Raw genomic sequence first — 15,287 nt, forward strand, 5'->3', positions numbered from 1 at the left:
TACTTCTATGGGTAGACAGAACTTTTCATCATCCCCAACAAAAACATCATGCCCATTAAGCAATTATTTCCTCTTCCTCCCAGCTCAAGTAGTCACTATTCTGCTTTCTCTCTATGAATGTTTCTAGTCTATGTATTTCATATAAGTGGAATTATATAATCTTTATTTTTTGTTTCTGGCTTCTTTTGCTCAAGGTCCTTTCAGGTTGTAGTGTGTGTTAGGATTTCATTTTTATGACTGAACAATTTTCTACTCCCAAACCATATTTTGCTTTCCTAAATGGATTTCATCTTTATTTCAGAAAATATTGAAAGATTTAGTCATGTATTAGATGTGGGGATACAGAGATGAAAGTAACCAGGATGATTCTTAAGCTTCTAACTTGTAAAAAAAAAAAAAAAGTAACAATTCCAATCAACAATCTCAAACTGGATTAGATGTCATTACATACTGAATGGAGGAGGATTTCTGAAAGATGTCGCCCCTAAATAACTTTTTTTTTCTTCAATACTGGGGATTGAACCCCTACCATGCTAGATAAGTGCTATACTACTGAGCTACATCCATCCCCAACCCTTGTTCATTTTTTTTAAAATTTTCTTCTTTTGAGACAAGGTCTTGCTAAGTTGTTGATGCTAGCCTCAGATTTTTGATCCTCCTGCCTCAGTCTCCTGAGTTATCAGTTTACAGGCATGAGTCATTGCACCCAACTCTTAAATAATTCTTAAATGATGAATATGAGCTAAACACATTAAGATATAGGTATTGGAAGAGGCTAGATACAGAGGAAAATTCAAAAAGAATGGACCAAGTCATGTCAAACTTTGCTTAGTTCCTTTTGTCTAGAATATTCTCCCCAAATTCCCTGTGTCCCTGTTTAAAATTTCCCTGATATTCAAGTCCAGGTGAAATGCCAGCTGTTCAGATCCCCTGAAGCTCTTACATATGCTCTTGTAATGTCATTTATCATCTTTGAATTTATCTTACCACTCATTGTCTTTTTCCACTTTGTCCATATTGAACCATAAACTCTTTCAGGGTATGAATTACATCTTTAGCATATTTGTATCCTCCCACAGTATCCAGAACTATATTGCCTTGCATAAAGAAGACTATCAACAAATGTTGGGTTTTCAACAGAGCATTCTTATCAGGAGTAGGAATTAAAGATGCGCAAATCACTAAGGCTGAACAAGCCAAGAGGCTATAAAGAATGTTGATCACAGCAATTATTAAAGATTTTAAGTTCAAGTTCTTTATATAAAAATTAAGTTGCACAATTATATGATGGCATTACATTTTTGGAGCAGCAAGAGAAAGACCCCAAATTAGATATGAACATCATAGAAATATATTGTCTCTAAATAGACAACCCTGTGATAACTACAAGGCTGTTGTTTGTTGTTTTGTTACCAGGTAATTCTTATTATATCAGAAAGATGAATTCTTGAATGGATCTAGCAGGACAGAAAAATACAGATGAGATCATTGCAAAATTTATATAAAAATTAATTTAGTATCTAAAATGCTGACATTAGTTCAGATGTAGACAAGATATCTAAATGCCTTAAAACAATCTATGTGGATTTAGAATGAATTCCCATTATAGTCAGAAGTACTTGTAAGGCTGAAGGGTATAGCTCAGCAGTACAGCTTGTTTTTAGCATGCAGAAGGCAGTGGATTCAATCTCCAGCCCAAAAAATAAAAGTGCTTGCAAGTATTGTATGAATTTTAGATATATAGATGATATAAAGAGAATTTTGAATATTATCTTCACTAGCTCTAAAAGCTCCATTGGCAACTGACAGTGGTCCTCTGACATCATGATCTTGTCGTCCAATTTTATGTACACGTGGCATCATTTTACATGAGGTTCTAAAGAGAAAATAGATAATTAAGAACATGAAGTACTCAAAATATATAATATAGTTGGTCAAATGTGCAAATAAAATTTTCATGTATTTTTAAAAAGTAAGAGTCTGGTTAAACATAAACTCAAAACTCAAGGTTACGAAGAGAAACAGCACAGTAGGTTATGTGAAAATCAAAGAACAGAGAAAATAATGCTGCCCATTGTTTCAAGTAACAAAGAATTGGCAGAAATCCAAATACCACAGGAGACAAGATTAATATTAAGTATATCTGTCAACATCCTGTTTGAAAATATCAGCCAGGATCAGAGGTATCTGAAAACATCCAAAGAGGGTTTCTCCTAAGAATGAGTCACATTCTTTGTAGCAGAAAGACATACTGTACCAGTAGAGAATGTTAGAAGTTAAATAGAACTTCATGATCACCTTGTCCCACTCCCATGTTTTACAGATGAGAAAACTGGGGCCCAGAAAACCCTCTCTCCACTCTGCTGCATTGGGAAGCACCAGGAAGTAATGAACAGAATATGGACTATGCGACTGTACAGAATTAGCTTCGGATCCCACTCAATCACCCAATCTCTGAGCCTCAATTTCCTCAACTGTAATATAGGGATCAAAATAGCTACTTTGTGGGACGGTTGAGAGATTAGGAATAATGTATACAAAATATCTGGCACATAGAAAATCAACCAATGCTAAGTCTGATTGTCCAAAGTCCTGGGGTCAGTGACAGAACAAGGACACACACTTCGATCCAAGGTTGTTCTCAATGTATCTTTAGAAATCCCCAGCTAGTGAATCACTTCCAAAAAGGGGGGGTGAGGGTTATTATACTCTTCTATAAATACTTAGACCTTTAATAACCTGGAAATATCAAATGAGTCAGTATTGTATAAAATGTCAAAGGAAGCGTACTAATTTTTCCAGAACATTGACATAGCAAAGGATCGTTCAATATAAGGGGCAGAAATCTAATCACTTGGAGAAAACACTTCTAAATACAGCTGAAGGAATCTTTCTGAACTGAATCTTTCAAACTTAAATATGTGTGAAGAATAGGGTGTCAATGTTGCATATGTGTATGTGAAATTAGATTTTATAAATTATACCATGGATTATCTTTTTAAATTCAGCATGACTGCATTAGACTTGTCAAACATTTAAGACTAAAAAAATCCAAACCTTCAAAGATCAAATGAATAATAGCACAGATGTAAGGATTATTTAAGCAGTTGTGGTTTATAAAAGAGAAGCAAAGCTGAAATATTTGTTTGTCCTAATTAGATACCTCCATTGTGTGTGCGCATGACATGGAAATACAGGCCTTACCACTAACAAGATACATTTTATGAATCAGAGGCAATCTTATTGCTCAAAACTTTTAGACCTGTCTAATTCTAATTCACTCATATAAGCATAGTCATTGGCCATGACATATTAAATAAGTATGGATAATTTAAGTTTCTACAACCAGGCATCTGCTCCACTGAATATCTTCTTAGGATGGTCCCTTTGAAAACTAAGTCTATCCGTGATAACCAGAATCTCCTGGTTACTACCCAAGAGTAGTAGTAACTACTAGTTAGTACTGGTACTCTATTTCTCTTCATTCAACTAGAGTTGCCAGTGTGGTCATGGATCTGAATGGCTGAGAAAGGTTAAGAGGTATATAAGATTTTAGACATAGAAGGATCTTTACAAGGCCAAAAATTAGTCTGTGGGTTAAATTCATCCAGCCAAAATGTTTTAAGTGCTCTTGAATGTATTAATCCAGCAGGGTATTGTGGTACATGCCTATAATTCCAGCTGCTTGGGAGGCTGAGGTAAGAGGATCACAAGACCAGTCTGGACAATTTAGTGAAAGATTGTCTCAAAATAAAAAACAAAAAGAACTGAAGATGTAACTCAGTGGCAGAGAGCCTCTGGATTCAATCCCCATTACTGAAAAAAATAAATCAAGTATCACCCTGTTCTACAAAGTTTTAGGTATTTTACAATAATTTCAAATGCTTAACAATCAAGAAATTTCACATTGCAAGAAGAATTCCCAGTTTCCCTTGCAAAATTGGACAATCTGTCAATCCTAGGCTCAGATTCTTGCCTGGCAACCTTTGGTTACAGCTGAACAGTGACCCCCTTAAATGAAATGAGTTTTCTCCATGGTTGCCCCATCTCCCATCAGTCCTGATGGTGTGCAGGCCAGAGCTGTTCACTGACTTTACCTGAACAGCTCCAGAACAGGTCCAAGACCACATTTTACAGAAGAAAGAAAATCCAGATATCACAAGACTAAGGCTAGCTCTAGAACTCTGATATCTCTGAATCATGCCTTCCCATTTTAGAAAGTCCTTAATGAATATTCGTTGGTTATTTACTTCCTGAAATGAGTAAGCACAAAAATATAATCTAGAGCAAGATGTATAAGAAACTAAATACATGGATAAAAAGTAGTGCCACCGCTGGGGGTAGTGAGTGGCTTATATCTGTAATCCCAGTGACTTGGAAGGATGAGGCAGGAGGATTGTAAGCTCAAGGCTAGCCTTGGCAATTTAGTGAGACCCTGTCTCAAAATAAAAAGTGAAAAAGGAATGTGGATGTAGCTCAGTGGTAAAGTGCCCCTGTATTCAATCCTGGTAACAGAAATAAACAACAACAAAAGTGCCACTTCAAGCAAAATGTTAGATTATTAGAGGCTACTTAACTTGACATACTCTTGAAGAAGCACTGATTGGTCATAGGATGTTTTTTCTTTTTCTTTTTTTGCAGAGCTGAGAACCCAGGGCTACAAGTATGGTATAGGCAAGCACTCTACCATTGAGCTACTATATCCCGAACCCTGTATTACATAATTTTTAAAAAACCCTCCTCCCCTTGCCACTCAGCCCTCATAATGGGGCCTTGCATTGAGCTACATCACCAGACCTTTTTTATTTTATTCTGTGACAGAGTCTCACTAAATTGCCCAAGGTTGACCTCAAATTTACAATCCCCCACCTTAGCCTCCCAAATCCCTGGGATTACAGGCCTTTGCCACCATGCCCAGCAGGTATCTGCTTTTTTTAAAAAAATCTTTTTTAGTTGTAGATGGATACAATACCTTCATTTTATTTATTTGTACCCAGTGCCTCATGCATTCTAGGCAAGTGCGCTACCACTGAGGCACAACCCCAGCCAAGGAATCTGCATTTTTCATGAGGATGACTCTTAACACTTAATCATTAGAGAACAAGGTCACTTTTTTTTTATTATCAGTTTTCAAGTTCTAGACCCGAATTCTGGTACTCTGTTTCCCTTCATTCAGAGAACACAAGTTTCCTACTTATAGTCCCTGACTCTTTTCCTTTGTTTTCTGTGTTTTGTGCTTTTGATTTATTAAGTAAAACCCCAAAAGAGACATAATAAAATGTATAATGGCTGGTACAGTTCAAGGAATTAGTCCTAGATGTAATTGCCCGATCAGAATGTTTTCACCATGGTGACTAGGAAGCTCCTACTTACTCCATTGACATCACACATTTCTCTAAAAGTTTTTTCTTCAAATTGAAAACTATTTCCCTTACAAACCAAGTCTACCAGAAGTTTTTATAACTTTAGCTTGAAACTTCAGGTCAACTTGTTTTTTTGAGTTTCTCCCCTAAAACTTATGTTCTTAAAAGTTTTATACTTTCTCTTTCATGCTTTTAAAACAGACTTTTACTATAACCTTAAATGGTGTTACATAGTAGATGCCTCACATTTGGCCATATTTGACTCTGTCTAGTTGAACTAGATCTCATGTGCTCTAGTACATCAGAATCTATTCAAGTTTATTCTACTTAAAGCTAGTTTAAAGAGAAAAATTGTGTATTCTGTTTTTTAAAAAGAAAAAAAAGATTTCTTATAGGAAAGAGGTTGCCAAAAAAGGATATAATCTCCGTTCACAATTAATCCATATTGAAACTCTGAGAAAGTAATGCCATATTAGAAGAAAAAGAAGTCTCCTCAAACCACCACGTTGGACCCAGTAGTATACTTTTGAATGCAAAAGTTAAAGCTAGCTGGTGAAAGTTCTCATAACAGAGCAATTCTTGATGTAAAAGTTGGCATATCTAAGCTGGCTATCATAAAAAGAGGGAAGGCCTGGGAGGGTTTTTAATATTATTCAATGAAAATAGGCATATGAAAGTATGGAATAATAGTGTTAGAAAAGGGGCATATATAGTATTTTCATTTTTCCTCTTAGAAATTAACCTTTGGAGAGTTTCCTCATTTCTTTCTTTTATTTCAAAAGTTTGTATTAGAATGAATATTCTACTTTTGAAAAAAAATTGAAATTGTGAAAAGATTTAAGAACCTTTCAACTTCTAGTACATTTTACTTCAAAAGTAACTTTAATAATACTAGAATATGAGCTGATTGCTACAGAAGTAATTAATGGAAAAGGTCCTATCCAATAAATGTTTCTCCCTGGTATTAAATGAGAGACTTACAGTCCTGGGAAGTAGAATAGTAAAGGCTTGGAAGAGTTCAATTCAACTATATGATTAACACAGAAATGGAGGAACTGGATATCTTAAAAACATGCTAGAGTATACTTTAATGGCCTAAAAGAGACCCTAATGTAGTCCAAATATTAGATAATAGAGTAGAAAGGCTGGTTTAGTTACTTGTTTCAGAGTTCCCTATATGAAAGAAATCTTGTTTAGAGGTACAGTCATTAAAGAAAAGTAGGGGCTGAAATCTTACCCACTTTGATCAGCAGCAAGTGGTCCTGTTTTGCAGGTTGGAGAAGAGAGGGGAGGAAGGGAGAGGTAGAAAGGAAGGAGCTAGACAGGAACAAAGCACAGCTACAAGAAGTTGCCTGACTCCAAGAAGTACTGAGATAGAGAAGCAGCAGTGCTGGAACCCAGTCAAACCCCAGGAGTCCAATCTTAGGTTGTCCAAAGTGATGAGTCTAGGCCGGATGAGCAGAAAGAGGTCATTCTAAATAAAATAGTTCCAAGAGAAATCTGTAATAATTCTGTACTTAGGATGGACTTATATTTTCCCAAATAGCCCTTGTGACTTTGAGGAGCATGGGCCATAGCTACTGAGGACAGATGTCTCGGTGAATGGGGGTCCCTGGCCGCAGTTTTACCTTGTTTGTGAAGCCTTTTCTGGATGTCAAAGCAGTTATAACAGCTAGAGAGTGAGTTTCTTGGAACCATCTAGCTGTTCAGAAGAAAAAATTTTATGAACACTGAGGGAGTCACACACAGTTGAAATTTAGTTTCAAATGTTTTAGAATGCTCCTAATTTTAACCCTTGGAGTAAAAATTAGGAATTATGTCTTTATTTCTCTGTTTTGTCCAACGTGTGTCACCAAAGAGGACCACCAAAGGAACCATTCTAAACAGACATATGCCAGGTGGGTGTAGTGGTACATGCCTGTAATCCCAGCAACTCGGAAGGCTGAGTGCAGGAGGATTGAAGTTCGAGACCAGCTTTAGCTATTTATCGAAGTGCTAAGTAACTTACCAAGACCTTGTCTCATAATAAAAAATAAAAAGGGCTAGGGATGTGGCTCAGTGATTAAGCGCTCCTGGGTTCAATCAATTTATACTTTCATAAATAAATATTTTCCTAAAGAAAGAAACACATTCAAGAAAAGTGGTGGAAAGGTGAAGGCACTTTCTCCAGAGAGAAACAAAAGCCCTGCTCCAAGGCTGCAGACCAAGTTCCCAGCAGCACAGACAGTGCAAGCAATGTTTGCAGGAGAGGAAATGCTGGGATAGTCTCTAGGACACCAGGAGACTGACTTAGTTATAAAGCCACAATGTCAACAGGCCAGAGGGCCTGCTCCTGAACTTAAAGAACATAAACACTACCTTACAACTGCCAGCCATAAATGTAAAAAGTTATCCTGAGCATCATAAAATAAAAATGACCGAATGAAAAAAACAGCTGCCCATCCAAACCCAATTGCCCAGCAGAGAATCTTCTGATTCAGAGCTCACATATGGGTTTCCAGAAACTCATTTTAAAGAGCCAGGCTTGATCTTGAAGGACCAGACTCACAATTTGTAGTGTGTGTGTGTGTGTGTGTGTGTGTGTGCATAAATATATATAGTTTTTTCCTCAAAACAATCTATACATTTATTTTTTAATATTTTCCCAATACCCTGAATGTGTGGGTGTTTCTTAAGAATGATAATGGGCATAAAGAGAGACACAGGGTCTGAATTCTGTGTGGGACCTCAGGTTCCCTCCGTGGTTACTGGCAATTTATTATCCCATGGATGCTTAAGTAGTGGCTTCAGAGCCCCAGAGAAAACTACCCAACCAGCTTCTAAACTTATCCACATTCACAGGAGTTAAGCATCACGTGCAGATTTAACCATCATTTATCAAAGTCATTCTAACAATTACTGTGAATATTTAGTTCTCAAGGGAAAAGGTACAGAAAAGAATCAGAAAAACTAGGATCTGAATCCCAGTCCCATTAATCCTAGTATTTTGGCTGTGCCTCAATTTCTACATTGCTCTCAGATTGGAATATAAGATTTTATTGGAAAATATATGGAAACTCCCAGCACCACAAGTGTTCCTACAGGTGTCTCCTCTTAGCAATGCTACACCTATAAAGTAGGGCTGAGAATTTTAATTCCTCCTATAGATATATATGTGAAATGGAAATGTGTTTATTCTATTAGTCACAAGAGCATTAAGTAAGGCCAGTGCAGATTCAAGGGGAAAGGAGTAGATTTCATCTTGTGATTGGGTGTGGCAAGTTCATGTTTTGGAAGAACATGTGGGATGGGACATGTTGCTGTGACCAAGTTTGGAATATACCATCTGCCACACATGGTTTGCTACATAACCCAATTTTGAAGGTCAAAAGCTGAGTATAGCTTGTCTGTGTTTTCTTTGTAATAAATTCCATTTCTCCTTGGGCAGATGAATGCTTAGAACGGACTAGTGCAAATGATGTTGTATTCACAAAGTCGAACTAGGAAAGTACATTAAGCATTGTAAAGCCCTATCACAAATGCACCTATAATTAAGAGACAGTGTCACAGTTTCTCAATCATGTTTTCCATGACAGAATGGGTTGGTGCCCTATAGGCTTAGCTAACAAATAAGGGGGATATAGCAAAGTCTTGTATTAGGTTCTCTTTTTTTAATTTTTTTTTAGTTGTAGATAGACACAATACCTTTATTTTATTTATTTTTATGTGGTTATGAAGATCAAACCCAGTGCTTCACACATGCTAGGCAAGTGCTCTACCACTGAGCCATAACCCCAGTCATAATTAGGTTTTCTTAAAAATCATCTTTATTAAAGAGGTTTTATATAAAAGTTGATATTTTTCTGTGCCTCATTTATTACTAAATAGTCCCTCTTCTGAAAAGAAAAAAAAAAAACTATTGTGAAAAAAACACTGCCGAGTTCCTATTAAAACTCCCCCCCCTCAAAAAAAAAATAAATAAAACACACAATTTGGTTAAAAAAAGTTAAAGTCTACATGAGTCAATTTTTAAGCAGAAATATAAATTAAGCCAAACAGTAGGACATGACAAATTATAATCAACTTCATTCCATGTAATAAATTTGAGCACCTATTTATGATAAGCAAAAGGACAAATTCTTTGTTTTCTTGGAGCTCCTGTAATAAAATTCGTTCCATGCTTCACTGAAATATTTCTTGAAACTGTTTTGTTGAATCATGACATTGGTAGGTGTAAGTAATGTCATTCCTAAAGAATAATCATCATCCTTGCTACCTGAGAGGCTGAGGCAGGAGGGTCACAAGTTCTAGGTTAGCCTTGGAAACACACTAAGGCTCTGTCTAAAAAAAAAGAAAGAAAGAAAAGAAAGAAAAAGAATGGAGAAAGGAAGGGAGAGAGGGAGAAATTATCATCAAAAGAGCTATTTGGGATAGGTGGTAGCCAAAGAAGGAAGGCTTAGGAGATTATTAGAAAATTTCTCTCTCCTCTCTCACTCATATTTTTATCAATGATTTGTAAAAATTTTGATGATGAAACAAGTACATTTGAGGTGATGGGCTCCTTGCAAAACTATTTTCAAGTTTGTCCTAAATTTGACTGATTTCGAAAATAAACAAATATAAATAAGCCTGAAAATAGAGAAAATGAGAGTCACTAATTTAGATGTGAAAAGCAAACACAATTAAATTAAAAATAAAACCAAGATTAAATAATTCCTGAAGGAGTGAGAGAAGAGATGGAGGCTGTTTCTGCACTGGCGGCAGAGAAGGCCAAGGGGAAGAGCCCGGCATCTGAGAAGCTTCCTTCATGCTCCAGCTGAGTTGGGCCTTCTCACCATTCATCTGTCTCTTCCCATTCCAACACATTTTTGATGGTTCGTCACAAACTTCAACACCCTGAAGCAATTGCAACCATTCCAGTTCTATTTGACTTGGTCCCTTTCTGACCAACCACAGTCCAGATCATCTGAGCTTCCTATTTTGGCCCTTGATGACATATGATTTTGTATCATTTTCTAATTGTCTGATTTGTAAACATTGTCAAGCCAACTGCCCAGTTCCAGTCTTCTCCAACCACTCTTCCTTGAGCCCCTGCCTACATGACTCTTGCTTAAGATGCTGGAGGCCAGGTGCTATGCCACAGAGAATAGTCTGGAATAGTTTAAGCCTGGTAGCCAGAGCTGACATTTTATTCCTTTACCAGATGAATACTGGAAATTAGTGAAAATCAGAAAATTTATGTCCAAGGGTTCATTCACTATCTTTTAAGACAGTATTTTTCAAAGCATAATCTTAAGACCATCATGAAAATCACCTTGGATGAGGGAGCTGAATTGAAATATCTCAGGTGGACCCCAAGAATTCACAAGTTTCCAATGGATTCCTGTGTTTAAATGGAGTATAAAAACCAATGTTTCAGACAGTTGGGACATTTCAATGTTTGATTCTATCCTGTTAAGGTTTTTGGACTATTGTTTCAATGAAATGAGTTCATCAAAGTTTATGAAAAAAAATTAGCAATTCTGATTTTTGGTTTCTTTGACAAATCAAAAGATCTGGCCAGGCAGGGCTGTTCTCATGTGTGGTGACAAAAGACCAGAGTTGCCGTGGCAGCCTCCTTGAGACAAGGTCTGCTCAGCAGAGTTGACCAAGGTCCTCACAAAACCCCTTCACTGGCTCATGCTGTGCAGAAATGTGCATTGTCAACCCTTGTTGAAAACCTTCAGGACACTGTGAGGGCGGACCAGAGGTCTCTGAAAAATTAGACTTGCTGACAAACATTTCTGGAAACTTCTTCTAATTAATTACCTTAGCTTAGAACAAAACTTAAGTTAGAAATGCAGTAACTCTAATGTGGCAAACAGCTATTTTTAGTTTCATGGAAGTTGGGAAATTTTATGGCCTTTCTAAGTACACCAAAGAGCTGTCAGCAAGATGTGCAGGACTGATTCCCAGAGCCTTATCTTTGTCTGACTGGAACAAGCGGATCAATACAAAATATCTCTATGTCACCTCATCTGTAGCCATGAAGGAATCTAAGAGGCAGAGTTTCTTCAGTTTTTCAGGACTATGTTGATTCTGACCTTCTGGAAACAGAGGTCAGAGAAAAAAATGTATATTTGCATCATCAAAACATATTTTGATAAACATTCTTACATATAAACTGATTATTCTTATGTTTACCAAATATGTATTTAACAAGTATTTCATAAACAATATTAAACAAAATTTTAAACAAGAAAAAAATTGCCCTTAATCTTATTGTCCCACAAATATGTTGGTTTTTGCATATTAGCACTTTCTCCATATAAACGTTTATAAATGCACACCCTTTTATAATCAAAATACTATGTTTTGGATGCTGCTATTTTAATAAGATCTTTTAAATTCAGTGTGTGGAGATCCCAAATATGATGAATAAGTTGTATACGTAAGAGAGAGTAATTGTTGAGGAATGCAAATCTTTCTTTTAACAATAATAACCAAATAATTTAGAGAGAACGTAACAGCCGGAAGCTGTAAAACAGTTTAGTGTTTTGTTTTTTTTTTTCCATTCTTGGACTGGGTTTTGACATTCACAACATGCTTGTTGAAAAAGAGAAAACTTCCTGCCCTAATTCAAAAAGTTTATCAAGTGCTTTTCAATTTACTTTCAAAAACATTCCTTGCTTGAACATCACCCCCAGCTTTCACATAACTCCCATCTGTATGCATTCATGAGATATACATCTAAGTTGGCAGTGAAAGTCCAGTGATGTAGCTCATGTTAGACTCCTCTTCAGCCAAGCAATCAATAACTTGTGCGACTATAAAGTCTAATTGAAAAAAAGTGTCCACCAGGATTGCTGCCTGCTGTATTGTTCTGGGGCTGGCAGTTATTAACCTTAAATTTTAAAGAGAGTAAATTTCATCATGACAAAAAGTAGCTGTTATGGACACTGTTCTCCTAGCCCCAAACCAAGTTTTCCTCATCATAAACCCTGAAATCTGCAAATATGTTACTTACATGGCCAAAGGGACTTTGCAGGCGTGACTAAGGTTAAGAATCTTGAGATAGGGAGATTGTAATGGATTATCCAGGGGGGCCCAATGTAATCACATGAGTCCTTAAAAAGCAGAGAACCTTTCTTAGCTGTGGTCTGAGGGAGATGTGATCATGAACAAGGGTCATAGAGATGCAATGTTACTGGCTCTGAAGTTAGAGCGGGAGGCCACAAGCCAGGGATGTAAGCTTCCAAAATGAGCACAGCCTTGCCAGAACCTTGATTTTAACCCAGGGAGATCCAAGTTAGACTTCTGACTTACTGAGCTGTAAAATAAGCCAGGTGCAGTGGTGCATGCCTGTACTAGCTACTCAGAAGGGACAAGAGGATCACAAATAAAGCTAGCCTGGGTAATTTAGCAAGATGCTATCTCAAAATAAAATTATTTTTAAAAAGAGTATGGGGACGTAGCTCAATAGTAAAGCACATGCCTAGCATGCTTGAGAACCTAGGATAAGTCCTCAGCACACCACACACACACAAACACACACATGTGTGTGTGCATATATACAAATTATATATTTATATTACATATTTATATATTCATATGACATATATTTATATTATATGTTTGCATATATTTGTATATATAACATGTGTGTTATATGTATATATGGTAGATAACTGTAATATAATGAGCTTGTTCTTTAAGCTTCTATTTATAGTAACTAATTAGAGCAGCAATAGAAAAATAATGCAGTACCTTTTCTGGAACCTTAATATATCCCATGGCCTTATCTTTAAGAATATGGTCAGTTCAGACCACTTGGAACTGCTCAGACTAAAGCTCATTTTGGCAAACACTAAATGCTCACTGAATATACATGGCACACAGCTTTCCCAGCCTCTGGGCAGCTCTCTAGGGTCATACAATTTTCTCTGGCCAATGAATTATAAGCTTCAGTAACATGTCATGCCCCAGGCTGAGGAAATGAAAGGCCTCCAATGCAAACCAGTTCTCTCTTTCCCTGGGCAAACTGGAACTCTCATGTTGAGGTGCTTGCTTCCACAAGATGCAAACATTCTAGCTTCCCAGTCTCTGCTAAAAACGAGCTGTCCAGAGGACTGTTGCACATGCAGGAGATTTTGCATGAGTTAAAAACAAGTTATTCAGTTTTAAGCCACTAAAGTTTCCATGTTTGTTTCTATAGACTAACCTAGTCCATTCTAACTAGTACCCTTTCTTAGAATAAAGCAATCCTAGGAGACAAAGGATTCAACCTCTCAAGAACATGGAAACTGCTGTGCACAATGGTGCGCACCTGTAATCCCAGCAATTCAAGAGGCTGAGAAAGGAAGGTCACAAGTTTGAGGCCAGCTTCAGCAAATTAGAGAGACCCTGTCTCAAAATTTAAAAAAAGTTTTAAAAGGCTGGGATATAACTCAGTGATGGAAGGCCCTGGATTCAATCCCCATTACAAAACAAAATAACATGGAAACTAATTTCTACTTCTATCACCCTTGAGGATGGGGATGGAGCTTGGGGGTGGAGCTCAGTGGTGGAACATCTGCTTAGCCTGCACAGACATGGGATTTGATCCCCAGTATCATGACATAAGTAAATAAGTAAATAAATAAATATTAGTCTTATTAACCTACAAAGTTGCTTCTTGCAGGCTTCAATTTCATATAATAGGGAGATATATAATAGTACTTGGAAAAATACTAAATATTGTACAATACTTTATCTTGGGTATTTATATCATGTAATAATAAATTTTAATTTAAAAGTCGTAAGGAAGTTTTTGATTTTTTTAAGAAAGTATTTTTGTTTTTCTATCATTGATTGGTAATGCTAAAGCAGATACTATGCTATCACGTCAGGTTCACAATTTAAATGATAAAAATTGCTTTTTTTCTCAAAATATTTTACATTTAAGACATTTGCCAAGATCTTAATAAACTTTACCAAAATAGCATTTTTATGACTATCAAAAGGTGCAACTGACAAGGAAAAGTAAACTCATAGTTCATGTTCCTTTCATAAGACAATTGGAATGCAGAAAAAGTAATTTTTAATAGAATAATGGCCTCATATTTTCCATTTAATCATCCAAGGTGATAAAAACAGGTCAAGAAAAGCCAAGAATTACCCAATTCCACTTCTTTATGTGACAGAAGAGAAATTGAGATTTAGAGAGTAAGTCCTGCCAATAGGGAAAGAAAGACAATTCCAAAGGGTAAATCTAAGTACAGGTAAGGAGCTATTATTTTGTTAAGAGGATGCTAGATGTACATGTGCAAAAGTCACACATTCTAAAAACTTTCTTGTTGTGGTAAAATATGCATAATTTACCATATTACACATTTTCAAGGGTCAATTCAGAGGCAATAAGTATAAGGGTGTGAAGCCATCATCACTGCTTTTCCCCTATTGAAACCCAAATTCTCTTCTACCTGTTAAACACTAGCTCCTTTCTCTCTCTCCACCTGTAAGTAACCACTATTGTACTTTCTATCTCTGTGAATTTGACCATTCTATAAACAGAATCATACATTTGTCCTTTTGTGTCTATTTCAGTTTGCCTAGTGTTGTAGAGGTTCATCCATTTGTAGTGCATGTCAGCATTATAATTTTTAAAGCTGAATAACTTTCCATTGTAAATATTATCACATTTTGTTTAGCCTCTCATTCATTAATGGGCTACTTTAACAGATGATTATTTCTATCTTTGGCTATTGTCATAGTGGTGCTAGGAATATCAGTCCACAAATATCTGTTCAAGTCTGTTTCAATAATTTAGGGTATATATCTAGAAAAGGAATTTCTGGGTCATCTGATAATTCTATGTTTAATTTTTTGAGGAAGCACTACACTGTTTTCCACAGAAAGATGTAATTTTCATCTCCACTAGCAGTGCACAAGGGTTCCAATTTCTCCACATTGTTACCAACACTTAGT

At 36.4% G+C, this 15,287-nt stretch overlaps 1 protein-coding gene across 1 annotated transcript in view; it reads left to right on the forward strand.

Moving 5' to 3' along the window:
* The window catches only part of Ccdc192 (coiled-coil domain containing 192), a 200,548-nt gene that overhangs the window by 151,434 nt on the left and 33,827 nt on the right, over positions 1 to 15,287 (forward strand). The gene's annotated exons all lie outside the window — the stretch shown is intronic.

Source organism: Marmota flaviventris, chromosome 5 (assembly GCF_047511675.1).
Source record: "Marmota flaviventris isolate mMarFla1 chromosome 5, mMarFla1.hap1, whole genome shotgun sequence".
Classification (NCBI taxonomy): Eukaryota; Metazoa; Chordata; class Mammalia; order Rodentia; family Sciuridae; genus Marmota; species Marmota flaviventris.